Source organism: Numenius arquata, chromosome W (assembly GCF_964106895.1).
Source record: "Numenius arquata chromosome W, bNumArq3.hap1.1, whole genome shotgun sequence".
NCBI lineage: Eukaryota > Metazoa > Chordata > Aves > Charadriiformes > Scolopacidae > Numenius > Numenius arquata.
In genome coordinates this window covers 27975911-27994830 of record NC_133615.1, presented here as the reverse complement: position 1 = coordinate 27994830, position 18920 = coordinate 27975911, and the positions used below count along the sequence as shown (strand labels likewise).

Sequence of the window (18920 nt, the reverse complement as noted above, 5' to 3'; positions counted from 1 at the left end):
TCCCAGTGCACACCTCAGCCAGAATTTTCAGGCCTTGATATTTTCACATGAACACAGCTTTGTTTCCTATGATGAACAGGAACACTTTCAAAAACTTTATCCCATCTTTATATTTTCTTCAAAATAAAAAGGCATTTGTATTTTTGAAAGCAATAACAGGTCCCATCACTTTTCTGAACAAGGCATATAAAGATAAATAGAGTAAAACACAGTTCTCAGATTTAAAAAGCTGAAAGCCTTTCCTAGGACTGACTTATAAAAAGGAAGGGTCTCAGAGTGAACAAACTCTGCTTCAGGACAGGCCCCTGTCTTGGTTTCATCTGGGATAGAGTTAATTTTCTTTCTAGTAGCTGGTATAGTTTTAGATTTAGGATGAGAATAATGTTGTTAACACATCGATGTTTTAGTTGTTGCTGAGCAGTGCTTACACTAAGTCAAGGACTTTTCAGCTTCTTGCCCTACCAGTAAGGAGGCTGGGGGTGCACAAGAAGCTGGGAGGGGATACAGACAGGACAGCTGACCCAAACTGGCCAAAGGGATATTCCATACCATATGACATCAGGGTGAACAATAAAACTGGGGGAAGTTGGCCAGGGGGTGGCAGCCACCACTCAGGGACTGGCTGGGCATCACTTGTTTTGTATATTCTTTTATCATTATTATTATTTTCCCTTCCTTTTCTGTCCTATTATACTGTCTTTATCTCAACCCACAAGTTTTACCTTTTTTCCGATTCTCTCCCCCATCCCACTGCAGGGGTGGGGGGTGGGGAGTGAGCAAACAGCTGTGTGGGGCTTAGCTACCTGCCGGGTTAAACCACAACAGCCCCTCTGACACCTCTCGGTGGCCTCAGTCTATTTCTCTGTACGAGCTTCCACGCTTTTGACCAGGCCTTCTCGCAAAACCTCAAAGTCCTCCAGAATTGCCTCCATGTTGGGAACGCAGACCAGCTTGTTGTTCAGAGTTGTCACCATCCTCCCTTTCATGCTGGAGACCTGCAGGACACACACAAACATCGCACAAAGGGGAGCAGCTGCTCAGAGCTGCTTCGCAACCTCTGCAAGCCTCAAATAAAAGAAGTAAATTGCTTTCCTGCCTCATCACATCCAACCCCTGACATACCACTACACCCAATTTTCTAAGCTTCACTTCTCAACACTATCATTGCTCATTATTAGAGCTAATAAACTAAAAGAATGGTCCTTCCAGCCCCTTTTATGGTTTACCCTGGAGCCACAGTCCAAAGACTGCAAGAGAGGGAGAGAAGTAATGGTGAGGGGCATGGTGGAGATGGGAAAAAAGTGTGCAGGGGCATGGTGGAGCCTGTGTAAGCAGAGCAGATGGGGTATGCAAAAGGGACCACACTGTAACCCTGAGTAAGAGCTGCCTGGGCTCCGCTCTGCTCTTTGTTGAGTGTCAAGACCTTGAGTGGGAAGAGATCCTTGGCTCCACCAGAGGAAAAAAAAACAACCCTCATGTTTAATCAAGCCCCATTCAGCTCAGATGAAAGCATCTCCTCCTCTCGTTTCACCACTGTGAATAACTGGGTTTCACTGGCTGAACGGCCAATGCCCTCTGACCGTGAAGAGAGGTGAGATAAATCACCCAGAGACTGACAGCAGAAGAGTCTGGGCTGCCAACTCTGAGCCATGAGTCACCGGTTTCTTTGTGTCTTTGCTTCAGAGAAAGCAGCAGGAATCACTCCAGCGTGCCTCACACCTAGCTTAACCACCCTCTAGAGTTTGCCAACCCACACAGTGTAGCTGGAAAATATCTCCATACATCTATAGGACTTGGGCACTATGAACCTAGGCTTGCCACCCCAGCTTCTTGTGGGTCAAGTATTTCTGGATAAGACGCCCAAAGCCACAAGAATAGGACAGCCTGCTGCACACACCAAATGGCTTTGGCAAACGAGGCATCACCTACCTCCCAAGAGGGGACCAGAGAAGAGCATCTGGGACAGAGAGCTCTGTTCTGACCCATGATCATGGTGCTGGGGCTTGTCCAGGGACACATGTTCCCTTTTCAACTCTGCTGATGACTGGTTACAGCTGTAGCCATAGCCCTGTCTTGGTTTCACCCTTTCTAAGAAGGGACAGAAGTATGAGCTCCATTTCTCAAAGGGCTTTGGGGCTGATGAGAGTTAGACAAAACAATTACAATGCAGAAAAAAAGTCCTCCAAGCTTTCAGGGCATGAAGCTTAAAGTAGAGTGAAGAACTTGCCTTAAAACGCTGAGGCTGAAAGCTCAAAGGTTTCCACAAAACTGCAATCACTTCCCCACCATGCTTGTCATAGAAGAACAAGGCAAAATTGCTGAAGGTGCCCTGGGGAGAAAAGAAACAGAGGTTGTGCCAGACATCCCAGAGCCAGAGTCCATCTGGTCTCCATTCAGTCTCCTTACACAGTGACACACAGTAGCTCCACACTAGCCAGGACCAAAGCTGCAACTCTTCCAGTGGATTCCAAACAAGGAAAGCAACTGGCAGCCCATGGACAAGTCCTAGGTGCCTCTTGCTGCCTCTTTTCCCCCAGCCTTGATGAATGCAGTGCACTGCCTCCAAATTCTGCATGCAGACCTCATCGCTGACTACCTCTTCCTGTCCTAGAGAGCAGAAACATGATCCACCACCTCCCACAGAACCCCAAGAGCACCCATAAATCAGCATTAGCTTTAGGACATTGGACCCCTTAGGTGTTCCTCACCATGGTCCCTCATCTTCTGGATCTGGCACTACCAAGCTGTCATATCCCAGTGTCCAACAGCCATGTCCAAAACTTCACAATGCATCAGATGGCAAGAGGCAGGCCCTGCCCAGCAGGCAATCCTGCCACAATACGTTTCACTACATGGCACTAAAGATAAACCCCAGTCAAGGACCTTTCACTGGAGGCCAGCATCTCAAGCTCTGCAATCTGTGCAACCAAGGTATCAAAGCTCCTTCTTTCCCCAGGACAAACCCCATGTGTGCTATCAGCACATAGCAACCCAAAAGGAAACATAACAGTAGAATTTTTAAATAACACAAAGTCCTGCAAGGTGCAAACAGATGAAATGCTCAATGGAGGCACTGCAGGAATCTGCTCTCCTGGCCTCTGTGTTTCAGCAGCTGTGTCAATGAGTAGCTCCCTTGGTGGTGCTGGGCCGGGGAGCTCAAAGAGAGATTTTGTATAAAGAGATGATTAAAGTCCAGTCTGGTTTCCCCCAAGCCCACACAAACTGTATTCCCAGCACTGCAAGAAGGCAGAGGATGAGCATCACAGCAGAAACAAACAATGCTGTGTGCAAGCAAATTTTCAAACCCTAAAGCCTGGCCCTACAGCTCAGCACTCCAACATGCTGCTACCTAGAGATATGCATCCAAGTGCAGTTGATCAAGACAGCCAAGAAGCTGCTCCCTGACGCTTGTTCATCTTGGTGGAGATTAACATGAGGCAGTGTCACATGTTTACCAGGATGAGTCTGTGTTCTTGACAACTTGTCAAGAACATGGATGATCACCCATTGTTAGTCTTTCATGTGGGCATGAATGACACTGCAAGCTGGTACCAGGGCAGAATTAAGGAAGACCCTGGGGGTGCAAGTGAAAAAAATTGGTTCCCAAGTTATCTTCTCCTCCATTTTACCAGTCAGAGGAAAGGGAGCAGCCAGAAATGGGCAGATAATGCATATCAACTCCTGGCTACGTGGCTGGTGCCATTGTGAGGGCTTTAGCTTTTATGACAATGGGACATTCCTTGATGAATATGGCCTGTTAGAGAGGGATGGGATCCACCTGTCTAGAAGGGGCAAGGGAATCTTTGGCAGCAGGCTGGCCCACTTGGTGAAGCAGGCTTTAAACTGAAGGACTTGGAGGGTGGGGTCCAATGTGGCAATGCTCATGCCATCTTATCCAATTGGGGAATAAGCCAGGACAACCACAGCAATGACAAATGTTCCTTGGCTGACTCCCAAGATGAGTTCCAGAAGGCCAACCACCTCAAGGGTGTGTATGGCTGTGATGGATCCTCTTTCTCCCCTCCAGGGAAACCTGCATGCTCAACTGCCTCTCTGAAATGCCTGTACAGCAATGCACGCAGCATGGGGAATAAACAGGAAGAAGTAGATATCTGTGTGCAGTCGCAGGGCCATGATCTCATTGCAATTACAGAGACATGGTGGGATAGCTCACATGACTGGAATGCTGTCATGGATGGCTACGTACTTTTTAGGAAAAACAGGCCAGCAGAGCATGGTGGTGAAGTTGCTCTTTATGTGAGAGAGCAACTGGAATGTAGCAAGCTCTGCCTAGGGGTGGACAAAGAACGTGTTGAGAGCTTATGGGTAAGAATTAAGGGGCAGGCTAATATGGGAAACACTGTTGTGGGTGTTTACTACAGACCACCAGATCAGGAAGAGGAAGTCGATGAGGCCTTCTACAGACAGTTGGAAATCACCTCACAATCACAGGCCCTGGTTCTCATGGGGGACTTCAACTACCCTAACATTTGCTGGAAAGACAACACAGCCCAGCACACACAGTCCCGGAGGTTTCTGCAGAGCATTGATGATAAATTCTTGACACAGGTGGTGGAGGAACCAACAAGGAGAGGTGCTCTGCTGGACCTTTTGCTGACAAACAAAGAAAGTCTGGTTGGGGATGTGAAGGTCGGGGGTAGCCTTGGCTGCAGTGACCATGAGATGGTGGTGTTCAGGATCCTGCGTGGAAGAAGCAGGGCAAAAAGTAGAATTACAACCCTGGACTTCAGGAGAGCTGACTTTGGCCTCTTCAAAGACCTACTTGGAGGAATCCCATGGGCTAAGGCTCTAGAAGGAAGAGGAGTCCAAGAGAGCTGGTTAATATTTAAGCACCACTTCCTCCAAGCTCAAGATCAGTGCATCCCTAGGAGCAAGGTATCAGGCAAAGATGGCAGGAAACCTGCATGGATGAGCAAGGAGCTTCCGGAAAAACTCAGATGGAAGAAGGAAGGTTATATAATGTGAAAAAAGGGACTGGCCACTTGGGAGAAGTATAGGAGCACTGTCAGAGTATGCAGAAATGCAGTGAGGAAGGCTAGGGCCCACTTGGAATTAAACCTGGCAAGGACAGTAAGAAGGGCTTCTTCAAGTACATCAGCAGTAAAAGGAAGACTAGGGAATGACTAGGAAGACTAGCCCATGTGGGCCCGCTGCTGAATGGGGTGGGTGCCCTGGTGATGGAGGATGCAGAGACAGTGGAGTTAGTGAATGCCTTCTTTGCTTCAGTCTTTACTGCTAAGGTTGACCCTCAGGAACCTCAGAACCTGGAGGTAGGAGAGAGAGCCTGGAGTAAGGATAACTCTCCCTCGATTGCAGAGGATTGGGTTAGAGATCGTTTAAGCAAACTTGACACCCACAAATCCACAGGCCCTGATGGGATGCACCAGCGAGCGCTGAGGGAACTGGCAGATGTTATTGCAAAGCCACTCTCCATCATCTTTGAAAGGTCGTGGAGAACAGGAGGGGTGCCTGAGGACTGGAGGAGAGCCAGTGTCATGCCAGTCTTCAAAAAGGGCAAGGTGGAGGTCCCGGGAAACTACAGGCCGGTCAGCCTCCCCTCCATCCCCGGAAAGGTGATGGAACAGCTCACCCTGGATAGCATCTCTAAGCATGTAGAAATAAAAAAGGTCATTGGGAGTGATCAGCATGGATTCACCAAGGGGAAATCATGCTTGGCCAATCTGATAGCCTTCTACGATTGGATGACTGGCTGGGTGGATGAGGGGAGAGCAGTGCATATTGTCTACCTCGACTTCAGCAAGGCTTTTGACACTGTCTCCCATAACATCCTCATAGGAAAGCTTAGGAAGTGTGGGTTAGATGAGTGGACAGCGAGGTGGATTGAGAACTGGCTGAATGGCAGAGCTCAGAGGGTTGCGATCAGCAGCACAGAGTCTAGTTGGAGGCCTGTAACTAGCGGTGTTCCCCAGGGGTCAGTACTGGGTCCAGTCTTGTTCAACATATTCATCAATGACCTGGATGAGGGGACAGAGTGTACCCTCAGCAAGTTTGCTGATGATACAAAACTGGGAGGAGAGGCCGACACACCAGAAGGCTGTGCTGCCATTCAGTGAGACCTGGACAGGCTAGAGAGTTGGGCGGAGAGGAACCTGATGAAATTCAGCAAGGGCAAGTGTAGGGTCCTGCACCTAGGGAAGAATAACCCCATGCACCAGTACAGGTTAGGGGTTGACCTACTGGAAAGCAGCTCTGTAGAGAGAGACCTGGGAGTCCTGGTGGACAACAGGATGATTGCACCAGTACAGGTTGGGGATGCAGGTCCCATGCACCAGTACAGGTTGGGGGCCGACCTGCTGGAGAGAAGCTCTGCAGATCTGGGAGTCCTAGTAGACAAGTTGACCATGAGCCAGCAATGTGCCCTTGTGGGCTAAGAAGGCCAATGGTGTCCTGGGGCATATTAAAAAGAGTGTGGCCAGCAGGTCTAAGGAGGTCATCCATATGAGGCCACATCTGGAGCACTGGAACCAGCTCTGGGCTCCCCAGTTCAAGAAGGACAGGGAATGACTGGAGAGAGTCCAGCAGAGGGCTACAAAGATGATCAAGGGAATGGAGCACCTCTCTTAGGAGAAAAGGCTGAGAGACCTGGGTCTGTTTAGCCTGGAGAAGAGAAGACTGAGGGGGAACCTCATCAATGCTTATAAATATCTAAAGGGCAGGTGTCAAGCGCATGGGGTTAGGCTCTTTTCAGTGGTGCCCAGCAGCAGGACAAGGGGCAACAGGTGCAAACTGGAAAACAGGAAATTCCATCTCAACACGAGGAAAAACTTCTTTATGTTGAGGGTGACAGAGCACTGGAACAGGCTGCCCAGAGAGGTTGTGGAGTCTCCTTCTCCGGAGATATTCAAAACCCGCCTGGATGCATTCCTGTGCAACCTGCTCTAGGTGAACTTGCTTTGGCAGGGGGGTTAGACTAGATGATCTCCAAAGGTCCCTTCCAACCCCTACCATTATGTGAGCAAACAGCCTCCAGCATCAGTACAAGAGAAGTTTCTGCACATGACCTTACCAGTTTTGGAGCAACCTTTACAGATGCTTTACTCCCTTGCCATCCACCAAAGTCCAGGTTTAACTCATCACAATTCCCACTGATGGTTATGGCTTGAGCAGGAGATGGAGTGGGGGAGGTGGGGAAAGCGGGGAGAGCACACTGCCACACTCCACCCTGTGACTATGGTCAATTCATCTTACCTTCACAGAGCGGTGGTACGATCACCTCTTGCCTCTGCCATAAATAGTATATTGATAGTTTGTGCGCTTAGAGATCCACAGTAAGTAGACAGTAAAGCACTGCTATTTGTTCTTTGTTAATTTGCCTGTGGTTGAAGTTGGGTTATTTGTTTGGTCAAACACCAAACCTTTATATACAACATAACTATAAGCAACAAATATATTAAAATTAGAAACAGCAAAATCATGACTGGCTGAAGCATACGATTAAACACTCCTGTTGCTGTTGGTGACCATCGAATAAGAGTTTCCCACCAATGGTGTTCTCCTTCCTTCTTCATTCTTTCCAAGTGCAGTGGTGTGCTCTCCCTGTTTTTCCCCCTCTTCCCCCCGGCTCCTGCTCAAGCCATAACCATCAGTGGGAGTTGTGATGAGTTGCACCTGGACTTTGGGGGACGGCAAGCAACACAGCCAAAACACTGTCTGGAATGGGGACCTAGATATTTTGTTCCCATGCGAATATGACTATAGGTCAGTTATCTTACTCTATAAATAGTGGACAGCCCAAGAGCCCTTTGAGCTCTCCTGTACGGCAACGGGCTGCACGCCAGGATCTCCCCTTGAGTGGGGATGCTCGCTTAAGGTTCTACTCCTCGAGGTTTAGAGATTCCTTGCCACAACAGATTCTCGGTAAGTGACTAATAGCATGCTAAACTTTGAAATCTTAGCTAAGTAATGTAAAGGATTGATTGCACATATATAATCCTTTAGACATAAACCATTGACCAAATCTGGGACTAGGATTGGATCCAGCCGCACTCAGACTCCTCTCTGAGAAGGAGTTTAGAAAGCAAGGGGGTCCTTTCTGAACCTCGTGACTCAACAGGAGGGTTTCCCTGATAGCTTGTCTGACCCCGTCCTCTATGCAGTAAATAATCGAGTGTACCTTGCCATCGAACCTCGTAAAACGCTGTTGCATTCACTACCAACTTTGTTAAATCACTGTTTTATATTAATAAATATTTCACTACTCCTCTCTTATGAGTGAAGTTAATCACTCTGCCTGCCAGGATGGCAGGCATTATCACTAATTATTTACAGAGACATGGAGTGAACCCGAGCCCCAAATTCTCAGAGGAATGGGCTTGTGATAATTGGCACAACTGGGAAGTTGTTGAAGAGCACTTAAAGCAACTAGGGGCCACACAAAGGATGGAAAAGATAAGGGAGTTATCTGCAAGATGTTAGGCACTTGTTTAGAAGCCGCATATCAAGACAGGGAGGATAGGAAAAGGAGAGAGCAGGACCTAGAGAAGGAAATAGAGAGCAGGAAAGCAACTGAGTTACTGCTGTCTTTAAAAATTGAACAGCTGCAAAAACAACTGCAAGAAGAAAAGGAGAAAAGGCAAAATTGGGAGAAAAGGTCGAAATGATGCTTATACAGGCTCCCTGCCCCCCTGACATTGTACAGATTAGGAAACTGATAGTATCCCCTGAAGATTGGGATGGAGACATTTGGGGTGGTGTCATGGTTTGGACCAGATTGACCAATCAGAACGACAGATGGCCCCTCCCTCCCCCCTCTAAGGAAAAGAGAGGAGATTTATGAGTTTAGAAAAAACTAAACTAATGAAAATATTAATAAATAATGAAATAATAAATAAGAAAAGAAAAAAAGGAAAAAAAAGAAAAAAAAGTGTACAGTGTATACAAAACTGTATCAAGCACCCAGGATGATGATCACGTCACCAGCAGGCACAGGGAAAAGTCCCAGACTGGACTCGGTGATGGACAGGAACTGGATTCCGGATCTGGAGTCAGGAATGCTCGGATCGGGATCAAAGGCAGACAAACAGACGTCGGCCATTGAAGAAAGAGAGTTGACCCTTTGATCCCTCAGCTTTTATACTGAGCACGATGCAGATGGGATGGAATACCCCTGTTGGTCAGTTTTGGGTCACCTGTCCTGTCTGCTCCTCCCTACAGGTGTGACCCCTCTATGCTTTTCGGCTTCCGACCCTCCAATGGGGCAAATAACAAATTTACCTGACCTTGGTTGTTATAGCAATAAGTATAAGCAAGGGCCTCTCTGCATACCATTCCTTGGTATAATCAGGTCTTATCGCTGTGAGAGTGAACAGTTTCTGAACAATATGCTGTTAATTTCAGAGTTTAGTTAGTTAGAACAGGCCCAGCTAAAAAGTAAAATTACTGAACAGAATATTAGTCCTGTTTTACCTCAAACCAGGACAGGTGGTCCTGATGATAGCGAGTCAGAAGAAGACGTTCCTTTGTTCCCTACAGATCCTCCTGAATATGAAGCCAGACCCTTTGTTAAAACAGAAATAACTGCGGGACCTCAGGGTGGTAATCCGCGGCATACTACGCGAACCAGCCCCTGGGATTTGTTGCAACTGACAAACTTGCAAGAGAAATATAGTAGAAATGCTGGTGAAACTGGAACTAAATACTTGTGGCAAGTATGCTTAAGTGGCAGTGACAGAATAATGTTAAGCCAGGATGAAGCCAGTGGCTACTGGGGTCCGGGAGTTTTCTTAAATCTAGGACCCGACCCGGCAGATACACCCCATTCTATCACCAGTCGAGGAGCTTATTGGGCTGGAGTAGTTGACACCATGGAGCGGGGTGAGCCCTCCCTAATCCCCAAGTGAGTTATCCACAGCCGTCACAAAAGCCACTTGCATACAAGCCATGCATGAATGAGGACAACACGATGTCCCATTCTCTGCTACAGTAGATTTTACAATGTTAAAACCACTGATCAGAGTAGCCCCAGCAGTTCTTAAATCCCATCTAGTTGCAAAAAGGGATGAGATTAGAAGAGATACTGAATTTAATACACAGGGCAATCACCCTCCCAGGCAACTTCCTACATGGGCAGGATTAATGCACAACATAGTTAACTACTGCTGTGAAACTACTGCTATCCTCAGGATCACCCCAAATGTCTCCGTCCCAATCTTCAGGGGATACTATTGTGCAGAAAATCCCACTGCCAGAGGTTGGTGTTCAAAAAGGAGACAGAGGAGACCTGCAAAGACTTTATTCAAATAAAGGGAGAGTCCACTGGGGCATATTCCTGTGGGGTCTCTCAATTTGCCGGAGGACGCAGCCTCCATTTTATCCTAATTTGCCAGCCGCATATAACCCTCTTCCTTTCCCCATTGGCTGAGGTACTTGGAAGGTACAGGCTTCTCGATCTGCCTATTACATAAAAGTTTAACTTTTGCGGTTTTATAATTGTCTAACTTTTGCAGCTTCAGTTAATTCCCCTATTTTTCGGTTATCTCAGTCCTGCAGTTTCAATTAACTCTCCTATTTCCTTCAGTTATCTTACTCTTGCAATTTAAATTAACTTCCCTGTTTGTGGAGACACTCATATCCGTACTTTATCACCTGTTTGTGGAGACACTCTTATCCCTATCTAATCAATCCCTCATCTTTTTATTTTAATATTTGTCTTCACAAAGTTTAGTCACCATTAATTGGATCTTTTCTTCTTGACTTATTTTTGATTTTGGAACTATTTGCAGAGACATAATCTTTTGTCCCCTTGTAACTAATTCTGGGTCACTAGGCACAGCTACTACTTGCATTCTTCTGACTACATGCTGAATGAGCTGCATAAAACAAGGTATCATACATGGTACAAAAATCAGAGCTGCTACTGCACAGAGAAAAACGTGTTTAATCCATGGTCCACCAGGCAACCACGAGAACATGTCTAATTCCCATCCTTTCCAGGTTTGAACTGGCACATGAGTTAGCTTTCTCATTCCTTTTGTTATCTGTTTTACTACCTTCCCGTTATCATCGCTTTGTAAACAACAAATTTCATTTAATTCATTTCATTTTCCACAAACTGCCCCTTCTGTTAGCAAATAATCTAGGACCATTCGATGTTGAAAAATTGCGTTTCTCATTTGAGTAGATTGGTCTGCAAGAAGGTCAAGAGCCTCAGCTCTCTGGTTAGTTATAATTTCAAAAACGGCTTGTAATCTAATTATCCTATTTAAATTATAAATGGGGTCTCTTGCTCCAGAAATCACCTCGTGGGGATTCCATGTTTCTGGTCCATAATATTGTATAATTCATTCAGGTGGCCATTATCAAGTGAATACATAGAAACAATTCAGTTAGTGTCTGCTTACCAGTTGCTGGAAGTTCAAATAAGGGAACTCCTTTCCTTATGGATCTATACCGTAGATCCTTTGGGTAAACACACAGAACTCCTCCTGAGGTCTACCCGATGGCTACTGGTCTGACCCACTCTTGGTAAGAGTTAGTTTTAGTCTCCTACCCTAGATTAGGACAAACTTCTTTTTTTTTTTTTTTTTTTTCCATTTTTTCAAATCAAGGTCTGGTATGGCATGTGCTTCCACTGCTCAACGCCTACTGGGTTGCAGCCAGTAGCGGAGTTTAGAATTTCTTGTTGTGGCAAACACAGAGGTCAATCCAGTCTTGCCCTTGATTTTAACTTATCAAATACTACTAATCAGGTCTTTTTCTATGGAAGGTTAGCCGCAGTTTCCCCTCCTCTTCCTTTAGCTCCAAAGTCCAGTTTTCCGGGGCCCTGGACGTCTTGACTCGAGTATGATGAGTCCACCCGTGTTCGGCCATCTTAACTGCTGTTTCTGTGGTTAATAACCCTCTTCCTTTCCCCATTGGCTAAGGTACTTGGAAGGTACAGGCTTCCCGATCCGCCTCCTACATAGAAGTTCAACTTTTGTGGTTTTTCAATTGTCTAACTTTTGCAGCTTCAGTTAATTCCCCTATTTTTCGGTTATCTCAGTCCTGCAATTTGAGTCAACTTCCCTGTTTGTGGAGACACTCTTATCCCTATCTTATCACCTGTTTGTGAAGACACTCCTTTCCCTATCTTATCACTATCATTTTCTTAATACGTACAATGTCAGGGGGGCGGGGAGCCTGTATAAGCATCATTTCGACCTTTTCCACAAATTTTTGCCTTTTCTCCTTTACTTCCTGCAATTGGTTTTGCAGCTGTTCAATTTTTAAAGATAGCATTAACTCAGTTGTGTTCCTGCTCTCTATTTCCTTCTCTAGGTCCTGCTCTCTCCATTACCAAAGGCAGGCCTCTGCTTTGTTTATAACCATATGCTAACTAAAATGAGTTAATTACTGAGCTTCTTACTCTGTGAGAAAATAGTTGGTCACCGAGCTGATATCAATAAGGATGGGATAACAAGAAGTAGTTAATCACTTTGAGGTTCTCTCATATGTCAAATTATGTACTCCTATACCAATTAGGACAGAGCTGTGGCTACTTCCAAGGACATCCTTATCTTCCTCAAGAAGCTGGCAAGCTTACAGTAAACTTTTACTGTCCTGAGAGGACTCAATACCTTAAAAGGATAATGTGAGGAAGGGTATCCCTACCCAAACAACCACCGAGGAGCTCACACCTGTGCAGAATTGTTTTGCAAAATTTAATACACATGTGCAAAAGGGCTATTTGGTCATCCTAATGAATATGTAAGCCTAGGTGGAGTTATGTATTAGGTAGGCAGAATAATGAGAATCTTTTGTGTAAAAATAATGGGTGAATATCCCCAGCAAGGTGTGCTAGATTTGTGTATTTCCACCTAGCACCCAACATCGAATAAAGAAATATCTCCTCGCTGAACTGCTTCTGGTTTTGAGAGCTTTTGTTTCCGGTAACATCTCCTATTTCTATTCTCCTTGTCTTGGTACCCGGATTCTAAACAAGTGCCTAACATCTTGCAGATAACTCCCTTATCTTTTCCATCCTTTGTGTGGCCCCTAGTTGCTTTAAGTGCTCTTCAACAACTTCCCAGTTGTGCCAATTATCACAAGCCCATTCCTCTGAGAATTTGGGGCTCGGGTTCACTCCATGTCTCTGTAAATAATTAGTGATAATGCCTGCCATCCTGGCAGGCAGAGTGATTAACTTCACTCATAAGAGAGGAGTAGTGAAATATTTATTAATATAAAACAGTGATTTAACAAAGTTGGTAGTGAATGCAACAGCGTTTTACGAGGTTCGATGGCAAGGTACACTCGATTATTTACTGCATAGAGGACGGGGTCAGACAAGCTATCAGGGAAACCCTCCTGTTGAGTCACGAGGTTCAGAAAGGACCCCCTTGCTTTCTAAACTCCTTCTCAGAGAGGAGTCTGAGTGCGGCTGGATCCAATCCTAGTCCCAGATTTGGTCAATGGTTTATGTCTAAAGGATTATATATGTGCAATCAATCCTTTACATTACTTAGCTAAGATTTCAAAGTTTAGCATGCTATTAGTCACTTACCGAGAATCTGTTGTGGCAAGGAATCTCTAAACCTCGAGGAGTAGAACCTTAAGCGAGCATCCCCACTCAAGGGGAGATCCTGGCGTGCAGCCCGTTGCTGTACAGGAGAGCTCAAAGGGCTCTTGGGCTGTCCACTATTTATAGAGTAAGATAACTGACCTATAGTCATATTCGCATGGGAACAAAATATCTAGGTCCCCATTCCAGACAGTGTTTTGGCTGTGTTGCTTGCCGTCCCCCAAAGTCCAGGTGCAACTCATCACAACTCCCACTGATGGTTATGGCTTGAGCAGGAGCCGGGGGGAAGAGGGGGAAAAACAGGGAGAGCACACCACTGCACTTGGAAAGAATGAAGAAGGAAGGAGAACACCATTGGTGGGAAACTCTTATTCGATGGTCACCAACAGCAACAGGAGTGTTTAATCGTATGCTTCAGCCAGTCATGATTTTGCTGTTTCTAATTTTAATATATTTGTTGCTTATAGTTATGTTGTATATAAAGGTTTGGTGTTTGACCAAACAAATAACCCAACTTCAACCACAGGCAAATTAACAAAGAACAAATAGCAGTGCTTTACTGTCTACTTACTGTGGATCTCTAAGCGCACAAACTATCAATATACTATTTATGGCAGAGGCAAGAGGTGATCGTACCACCGCTCTGTGAAGGTAAGATGAATTGACCATAGTCACAGGGTGGAGTGTGGCAGTGTGCTCTCCCCGCTTTCCCCACCTCCCCCACTCCATCTCCTGCTCAAGCCATAACCATCAGTGGGAATTGTGATGAGTTAAACCTGGACTTTGGTGGATGGCAAGGGAGTAAAGCATCTGTAAAGGTTGCTCCAAAACTGGTAAGGTCATGTGCAGAAACTTCTCTTGTACTGATGCTGGAGGCTGTTTGCTCACATAATGGTAGGGGTTGGAAGGGACCTTTGGAGATCATCTAGTCTAACCCCCCTGCCAAAGCAAGTTCACCTAGAGCAGGTTGCACAGGAATGCATCCAGGCGGGTTTTGAATATCTCCGGAGAAGGAGACTCCACAACCTCTCTGGGCAGCCTGTTCCAGTGCTCTGTCACCCTCAACATAAAGAAGTTTTTCCTCGTGTTGAGATGGAATTTCCTGTTTTCCAGTTTGCACCTGTTGCCCCTTGTCCTGCTGCTGGGCACCACTGAAAAGAGCCTAACCCCATGCGCTTGACACCTGCCCTTTAGATATTTATAAGCATTGATGAGGTTCCCCCTCAGTCTTCTCTTCTCCAGGCTAAACAGACCCAGGTCTCTCAGCCTTTTCTCCTAAGAGAGGTGCTCCATTCCCTTGATCATCTTTGTAGCCCTCTGCTGGACTCTCTCCAGTCATTCCCTGTCCTTCTTGAACTGGGGAGCCCAGAGCTGGTTCCAGTGCTCCAGATGTGGCCTCATATGGATGACCTCCTTAGACCTGCTGGCCACACTCTTTTTAATATGCCCCAGGACACCATTGTTGGACTATAACTCCCTTATCTTTTCCATCCTTTGTGTGACTGTAGTCATATTCGCATGGGAACAAAACAAAATATCTAGGTCCCCATTCCAGACAGTGTTTTGGCTGTGTTGCTTGCCGTCCCCCAAAGTCCAGGTGCAACTCATCACAACTCCCACTGATGGTTATGGCTTGAGCGGTAGCTGGGGAGGGGGGAAAGGAGGAGAGCACACTGCCACAACAGGACTCACTGGATGCAGGCAGAAAGATCATTCCTTGAACTCCAGAGGACAGCCAAGCCACCCCTGGAGTAAGAGCTGCACTAACCAAGCCTTCCCACACCATGCCCAGCCAATGGCTGGGGGTTCTGTAGCTCAACAGCCACCACAACACAGACCAGCAGTCATGACAGAGGTCCCATGGGAGCCTCATTTGAGACACTTAAACTTAATTTAGCCTTGCTGGAGAATCCCTGCCAGGGTTTGTTTTCTGAGGTGCTCGTGATCATAGGCACCAGGGAGGCTGGTGATGAGCTGAGGCTCCAGGGAAGCCCTCTCTGCAGGACTGAACCTGCTTTCCCTCAAAAGCATCTGCAAAACCTTCTCATCTGGACAGACTCCCAGAACAGGCCTTTTCTATCAGATCTGTCCTGGAATGGAAGAACTTGTTGTTTGAATCCCATGACTAGCTTTTCACCTCTACCCAGAGTCTCCCAGGCACCAGAGCAACTCGATCAATTCATTGATCTCCAGACAAGGGGAGAGACTTAGGTTACTGATCCTTTTCACGTTTTGTGATGCTACATGTGTATAGATAGCAGAGTTGGCTTGTTGTAAATCTGATGTTTCTTTAAATTATGAGGCTTAGTTTATGTGAGCTTTTCAGTGTATATTCACGTTGCCCAAGAGAAACAAGGCAGCCAGGAGAAGGTTGTTCATGCGGTGTTCTCTTGCCTGTTCTTCCTCAGAGAAACTGGGAAATGACTAGGGATTGATTTCTGTGCCTGTGCTTATCCTGCACAGGGTAAGGGAGTTGGGGTGTGTGAGGGGGTGCGAGCCTTGCACGCTAGCTGTCCTGGTGGTAGCAGCCTGCTGCTCCCAGTTTGTTATTTTTTCCTGCCACTGCACCTTCACATTGCTTGATATTATGTATATTTTCACCTGGGAAGGGGAGAGGCTAAGACACTCCTGGAGAAGCTGGACACAACATGTCACTAGCGTCCAACAAGCAGACTGCTGCTGAGGGAATCCTGGGAAAATGCATACATTTGTGAGCTCTGTATGTTTTTTGGAAACTATAGTACAGGGTCTACAAATGTGGATACACTACAAAGAGTAAAATACAGATGTGACACACTGCCCAAGTTGCAGAAGGCAAAAACAGGGGCTATGAAAATGAAGAACCACCCACTCTAGGAGAAGATCAGGTTCAAGACCTTCTAAGGAACCTGAAGGTACATAAGTCCATGGGACCTGATGAAATCCACCCACGGGTCCTGAGGGAGCTGGCGGAAGAAGGTGCTAAGCCGCTTTCCATCATATTTGAGAAATCGTGGCAATCTGGCGAAGTTCCCGCTGACTGGAAAAAGGGGAACATAACTCCAATATTCAAAAAAGGAAAAAAGGAAGACCCAGGGAACTATAGGCCAGTCGGCCTCACCTCTGTGCCTGGCAAGATCATGGAGCAGATCCTCCTGGAATCTCTGCTAAGTCACATGGGAAATAAGGAGGTGATTGGAGACAGCCAGCATGGCTTCACCAAGGGCAAATCGTGCCTGACAAATATGGTGGCCTTTTACGATACTGCCACAGACTTGGTGGACAAGGGCAGAGCAACAGATGTCATCTACCTGGACTTATGCAAAGCGTTTGACACTGTCCCGCATGACATCCTGGTCTCAAAATTGGAAAGTCATGGGTTCGATGGATGGACCACTCGGTGGATAAGGAACTGGCTGAATGGCTGCACTCAAAGGGTTGTGGTCAATGGTTCAATGTCCAATTGGCAGCCAGTGACGAGTGGAGTTCCTCAGGGGTCGGTACTGGGACCAGTGCTGTTCAACATCTTTGTCGGAGACATGGACAGTGGGAGAGAGTGCACCCTCAGCAAGTTTGCCGACAACACCAAGCTGTGTGGCGCGGTCGACATGCTGGAGGGAAGGGATGCCATCCAGAGGGACCTGGACAGGCTTGAGAGGTGGACTTGTGCAAACCTCATGAAGGTCAACCAGGCCAAGTGCAGGGTCCTGCACCTGGGATGTGGCAATCCCAGGCACAAATACAGGTTGGGTGGAGAATGGCTGGAGAGCAGCCCTGAGGAGAAGGACTTGGGGGTGTTGGTGGATGAGAAGCTCAACAGGAGCCAACAATGTGCACTGGCAGCCCAGAAAGCCAACCGCATCCTGGGCTGCATCAAGAGAAGTGTGGCCAGCAGGTCGCGGGAGGTGATTCTACCCCTCTACTCTGCGCTCGTGAGACCCCACCTGGAGTACTGTGTCCAGCTTTGGAGTCCTCAACACAGGAAGGACATGGAACTGTTGGAACGGGTCCAGAGGAGGGCCACAAAGATGATCAGAGGGCTGGAGCACCTCCCCTATGAAGACAGGCTGAGCGAGCTGGGATTGTTCAGCCTGGAGAAGAGAAGGCTCCGGGGAGACCTCATAGCAGCCTTCCAATATCTGAAGGGAGTCTACAGGAGAGCCGGAGAGGGACTCTTTGTCAGGAAATGTAGTGACAGGACACGGGGTAATGGTTTTAAATTGGAAGAGGGGAGATTTAGATTAGCTATTAGGAGGACATTCTTTACTGTGAGGGTGGTGAAGCACTGGAACAGGTTGCCCAGAGAAGTTATGGATGCCCCATCCCTGGAAGTATTTAAGGCCATGCTGGATGGGGCTTTGAGCAACCTGCTCTAGTGGAGGTGTCCCTGCCCATGGCAGGGGGGTTGGAACCAGATGATCTTTAAGGTCCCTTCCAACTCTAACCATTCTATGATTCTATGCTTCTATGATCAGACCAGCTCCCGCAGCACATCTCCTTGAGGCAGGACAAAATTAAAGCAGTCAGGGCTCAACACCTCCCCTCCTTTCATTTGATCCTCTGATTAGGCTCCTTGGGGAAGGTATGCAGCAATCCTTCGTCTCCAGAGCGCTACTGCCTTGCTAACCCTTTGATTTGAGAAGAACAGGGACCTCTCAGGTGCAAACAGGTTGGACAGGACAAAAGTGGGTCTCCCAGTTACTGGGTCGAGGACACTGGGGAAGATGCTACTCTCAGCCCCTCTCAACCCAATCAATATGCCCAGGCATTTAAAGCCCTTTTTCACATGACAAGCTCAGAAAAGGGCAGATGCCATAGAAGAGAACAAAATCCCACAGCATCCATGGCAGATGTCTCCCTTTGTTGCTATAAACCCACCACAGCTGCACTGTCGGCCTCTGCTACAATCCTGTTCCTCAATTCTGTGGTTTGTGCTATTAAGGGAGAACAAATTACTCTGAGTCAAAGCATCTCAGTACCTTCTCATCCAAAATCTTTTGTAAGGATTCACTGCTGTCACCACACTCCTTTCCGGCACCAACTTCTTGATGTGTTTGGATCACCCCTGGGGCTCCCAGCCTGCAGGATGAGCTGAACACTGCTTAGAGCAGTGAAAGCCAGGGGAGGAGAAATATAAGGGTGCTGGAGAGGCTAGCAACCAAAGCCAGGTCAAAGCACAAAGCTAATGCAAAGGTCTTGCCTTTAAGCAACAACATTAGTACTCTAAGACACGAAGCATCGCTTACTGGTGACCCTGCAGTGCAAAGTCAGCTTTTGAGGCCCTCCAACACAGGTAGACACTGCCAAGTTATCTGAGAGCATGTGCAGCATCACCTCTGTGATTTTTCCAGGAGAAGAAACACCTGTTTGTCCAGAAAGAGATATTCATCAGCCCCTTCAT

The 18920-nt window shown here is 46.9% G+C and overlaps 1 pseudogene; it reads right to left on the bottom strand.

Annotated features, from left to right (window-relative positions):
* Positions 1–854: 854 nt before the first annotated feature.
* The window catches only part of LOC141476814 (nucleolar protein 6-like), a 68576-nt pseudogene continuing 50510 nt past the window's right edge, over positions 855–18920 (bottom strand).